Source organism: Austrofundulus limnaeus, unplaced genomic scaffold (genome assembly GCF_001266775.1).
Source record: "Austrofundulus limnaeus strain Quisiro unplaced genomic scaffold, Austrofundulus_limnaeus-1.0 Scaffold22, whole genome shotgun sequence".
In the NCBI taxonomy this organism is placed as follows: domain Eukaryota; kingdom Metazoa; phylum Chordata; class Actinopteri; order Cyprinodontiformes; family Rivulidae; genus Austrofundulus; species Austrofundulus limnaeus.
This window is the reverse complement of record NW_013952424.1, coordinates 692,743-698,305: the sequence shown is the minus strand read 5'-3', so window position 1 is coordinate 698,305 and position 5,563 is coordinate 692,743. Positions and strand designations below refer to the sequence as shown.

Genomic DNA, 5,563 nt, shown 5'->3' with positions numbered 1-5,563 from the left:
GATTTAAATTATAATCCTTTTAAATTAATAAAATAAATATTTTAAAACAGCCTGTCATATTGACTATTATTGTATGAAGCCAAATTAGAAAAAAAATATTTTTACTGAGTCCCTGAACTTTTAATTCCAAAAATATTTAAGATAACTGAAATAAACAAGCTACAATAAGGATTATGTCATTCAGTTTAAACTATATTGCTTCAGGAATGTAATTTACTGCAATAAGATGTTCAAAATCGTTTTGATTTTTTGGGCAGACTCAGTGCAACAAATTCACACAAGCATAAACAATTGTGCTGCAGCTSACAGGGTTGCTGAGTAATGCTCTTCTAAATGCTGTTTGTGCACTTAGTCTTAATGCAAACTCACCCTAAACAACACGATGCCACGTTTTATATTTGTGTTAACAAAAGCTAAAATGTAAAGTTTTGAAATATGCTTTAGGTTTTGATGGCTTTTACTGTATATTGACTGTAAATTAGGTCACTGGCCTTGAATCACAGTCACTGAGGAGCTGTATTGATTTTGAGACTTGACTGTGGCTTTTAAAAAAAACAAAAGAATGTAGCAGGAATCACAGCATTACTTTCAAATGCATAAATCTGGATTCATACTCTGCTGCTTTCTCTCAAGTCAAGCATTTGTTCAGCAAAATGATCTTCTTGAGCAAACGTACATGTGTGCAAATATGAGCTGCAGATAATTTGCGAGATAGAAGATTAAAAAGCTTCATATTCATGACATCAAATACAGATGTCATAAAAGGAAAAAAAATCCAGCAAAAAAAATGAGCAGAATCAGTTTTATCTTAGTAGCAGATCCTAATTGGGTTTGAAAATATAAAGAGGCTCTCATCTGACAAACAGCCATGCAGAGAAAAGCTGTGAACTGGTAGTAAAAACAGCCAGACAGAGATGGGTAACTGCAGTAAACACTTGGCTTCTGAGGAAATTGCTGACCTTATTTAAAGGCACATGTCAGACTTTTACCATTTCTTCACTGCAGCACTCAAACCTTCCCTTTGATCCTGAGATTCTCCATTACTCTCCAGATTAAAACAAAACTGAGCCAAGTAGAAATGCAGAGGTTAACTTACAGCTATGATGATGATGATGATGATGATGATGAAGTGTGCTGCATGAAAGCTAAACATACCACTATTTCTGTCAACATCTGAAGTTTGGTTTGTTTTTGGTTTTACAGTTAAGTTTTATTCTGACATAAATATTCCTCTATTCATCTTGCCATGCTCACACTMACTCCCACCTGTTCCCATTCTTTGCAAAAAAAAAAAAACCCATTTGACTTAATGCATACTTAATTCAGAAAAAAGAACAAAAGACAAACAGATGAATCACTGAAAATATGTCTGTTTGCATAATAAAACCWCTGAGAAGTCTGTAGCTTTCTGTTCTTCAACATAAAAGTCTGAAACAACACGGGTAAGTTTTGTTAACCCCAAAAGGGAAGTTGTAACTTCACTTTTTTTAATTTAAGTAAGTAAGTAAATAAGTAAAGTTTATTTATATAGCACCTTTCTTAGATATATCACAAAGCGCTTCACATAAAATAAAATAAAAACAATAAAGTAAATTAGTAAATCAAAACATCACCACAGCATTACATTCATACATACGGAGTCCGCGAGGGAACATGGGGAGATTTTTATTCTTTTGCATTCCCACACAATAGTAATGCATTAACTCACAATTTTTTTGCATTACCTCGCAAAATTGTTTTGCGTTCCCATGCAAAAGATTGTTTAGTATATGAACTGAATTAAATCAGACTTTTATTTTGAAATATCCAGTAACCAAAACAGGATGTGTCGCCACAAGTTTGCGAAATTGACATTGATGTTGCATGGCTACACTGTTAAAATATCAGCATATGACATACTTCCATGCGTAGTTGTGTGATATATTCATTCTRAAGCTGAATTAAAGCAGTAGGCTAACTCACTAATGGTAAACATGTGAGTTTGTTAATAAACCCGCAGGCACAACAGTGATAAACTACATTTGCGAGGGAACGCAAAAGTATTGCAAAGTAACGCAATACTATTGCGTGGGAACGCAAAAGAAAAAAAAATCTCCCATGTCCCCTCGCGGGCTCCGTACACACAAGAGTACAAGTAGTAAAAAAATAAAATAAATAAATAAACGTTAGCTAAAAGCCTGCTTGTAAAAGAAAGTTTTCAGATGTTTTTTTAAAAGCATCAATAGGATCAAGGCTGCGTATAGGTTACACAACTTTCCAGCCATGTTCATACGTTTATTCTCTGAGCGACATCTCATTGTGCCCACTGACAGTTTAAAAGCAAGAAAATTTAGTGCTGAAGTGCTTTTTATGTCCACAAACCTGTTTGTTTTTATTTATGACATTTTATCTGCTTTTCATGTTGAACCAAATTTTATAGAATAACAGATTTGTAATGCACATTATAAAACCTACCTTATATCCTAATATGCATTGTGGGTTTGGGATTTGAAAACTAAGATAAAAATGTAACATTAAGCATCTAAATTATACCCACTGCACTTTATTTTTGTCTGTTTGACCGTATGTGTGTGTCTATGTGATTTTAGTTACATTCCAGAAAGCCACCCCGCTGGCCTACTTTGGAGCACTACAAACCGTGGCTGTGTAGCACTGATTATAACCAGGGTCATTGTTATTCTTTACACCCTGCGGCAGAGAAAACTCCCTGATCCTCCACTCGCAGAAGTACYGGCACTCACTGGATGGGTTCAACCCCTCAAACTGCTGCGATCGTCGTTCCACCTCCGGACCGTATAAAACGCACTTCTGTCGCTTCTCACAACCAACAACAAGCGCCTTTGAAAGTAACGGGTGGGCGAAGTGCACATGCCAGATATTCTTGTTGTGTGGGACAAAATACCCTTACATGGAAAATGATTTAWATCAGGCCAAGAAACAGGGGAGCTGTGACTGCATTGTTTGAACATGACTGTACAAGGAAATGTTTACAGATTGTTTTTGCAAAAGAAGACATAATATGGAAAATTTACAGCATTTCTCTTAAAGTAGTCATTAGTAGAATTGCCCATCTTTTGCAATAAACCTAAATTTATAAATAAAAATCACAAAAAAATAGAAAACCACAGCATCTAAATTGAAAACATAAATAAATGTTAAATTGAGTTTCCAGAAACAAGTTTTCTAGGCAGAGAACTCCAGTACATTGCTTTCATTCTGTCGTTTTGATTCATGACTCTGGTATTATTCAGACAAGAGCTCAGCCATAATGAGTCCTTACATGAGCTCCATCTGTGGTTTCATTTTGAGCTGAATCAGAGGAATTACTGTAGTAACAAGACATTAGAATTCACCGACATCTATTTTCTTTTATGTGTGTTTTTGCTTTCCTCGGCCACCCTGTTGGTTTCAATCAGTGCTTTGTTTTTCACCCCCGACATTTCTCCTTATTGAATCTCTGTCTTATTGACCAACAAACCAAACTAAATGCACAAGGGAAGCAATGGGTTTCTTTGCCACACAATCTTGGAAAATCATTAAAAAAAACTTCATTCAATAATATTGCAGGAAAGCATTATGAGCTATAAATGGTAGCAAATGCTCAGTAAGACATATGTGCTGTGTTTTTCATTTGAAGGCAGACAAACGTCAGCTTTGCTTGTAAAACAAGTGTAAGATTTTACTCAGTGGGCTTGTGAATGTAATGTTTTTTTCTGTTTTTATGGTTTATTTAGTGAAGAGTTTGAAACACAAACCTTAAAAATTAATCTCATAAATTCACATGAAGGCTGAATCATCTTGAAAACAGAAAACATAAAGCTGGGTAATAACTACAAAGGTCRTTGGAATGTCACAAAAAGCAAAAACAAAAGGCAAACCAAACCATAACAGAGACCCAAAAAATCCAAATCATGACACTACAGCTTTTGTCGTTCACCCTTACAACTCCAGATCTTCATGACTTCACCTTTTGTCTCATTATTTTAAATTGATTTTTTGTTTTGTTTTTAGAAGCCTGTTTAATGAGTTGAGGTTCACACTGTCTACAAGTAAACTGAAAGTAAGAAAAAGCTGAGATTTTACAGAACTAAATGTAAAAATAAAGCCTCAGTGGAGGTGTGTGCTGTTCATGTACCCTTTTAGTTGAAATTGTTTTATTAGCAAAATAACATCCATGTTTAGACTTTCATCTCTCCCCCTCTGAACACAGACTGTAGTTACAAAGAATAACCTCATAATTTCATAAAAAAAAAATGGACTGCTATAATCTTCACATCATTCACTGCCACCATTAGGTTTTTCACTTCTATCAGAAACAGTCGGTCTGGGCTGAAAAGAACACAATGATGTTGTCTGTAAGGTTGTGATATCAGTGTCACGCTGTGTTTTGTTTGGAAGATGAGTCTTTTTCTGCTGCTTTCAAGGTTCAGAGAGGTGGTCGTGACTGATGTGGAGTTGTCCACAGGGGCTGATTCACAGAACCAAAAAGGTGCAGGGTGCAGAAATGACTGAACCGTGGGTGAAGCCCCCTGCTGTAACAATCAAAACATATAATTTTTTTATTATTTATTTAGAAAAGTCCTTTAGTTTCTTTTCTATCTTTTTTTAAACTGATTGTTTTCTGTCTGTCTAGGTCACAGACATCTTTATTCAAATATTATATAAAGCCACTTGAGAACAAACAGGCTTCTGTCTGTGGCAGTAGAATAAATTGAAAATATATTGTAAAGAAAGGAGMGGTCCCGGGAGCAATAAGGCCAGCTTGGGTCATACTTATTGAGGTTGCAAGCTAAGAGCCCTCCTGGGTCTTTGAAGGAAAAAAAAAAGAAAAAAAAACAAACAAGCCAATTTTAAGTCATATACAGCTGAAAGGATGAGTCTGCTTGTGAGAGCAGGTAAACACAAGGCTGGAGGTGTTATTTGGAGCTCTTATATTAAACGGCTCCAGCCAGGATCAGACATGCTTCTGCTGCTTAGACCAGACAACTCACACCTCAGACACAAACAGGTCACACATGGTGACCTGAGAGAAGTAAATCACAGCTGGAGAGTTCARACTCACAGACTGTGTAAGGAAGGAGGACAGAGGAAAAAACAAGGTCCAGATAAAACAGGGGGGTATTATGTATCTTCCAGACACATAGTTCAATTATATACCACAATCAAATAACTATGTTACCTGCAGTTGTTAWGAAAATGCAGTATATATTAAAACTAAATTAGACTTTGCATCATAGTCTATCTGAACGTCTTGAATTTGGTCTCTGTTTCTTTAAGAACCTCCTACCATTTCTGACACTCCCACTTCGGCACGCCTTCACAACAATGCTTCGGACGAGGGGAGTTCTGTATGGGAGGAGCTAAGCTGCAGACTGAGCTACAGCGTAAATAGGCGGAGCTTTTGTACCAGGAAGCATTTAGGCAGCTCCACTTGACAACCAGAGGTTCAAGGATTTCTCAAACATGCATGAATGAGTCAAAGCAACACTCTGGGTATGTTTTTGATGAGTGAATGATATTATAAAATGATATAAAGTTTGAAAAAGTTGATTTAGTGTAACAC

At 36.0% G+C, this 5,563-nt stretch overlaps 1 protein-coding gene across 1 annotated transcript in view; it reads right to left on the bottom strand.

Moving 5' to 3' along the window:
* The window catches only part of LOC106514723 (protein phosphatase 1 regulatory subunit 1A), a gene marked incomplete at its 5' end in the record, with an annotated part of 23,277 nt that overhangs the window by 13,662 nt on the left and 4,052 nt on the right, over positions 1–5,563 (bottom strand).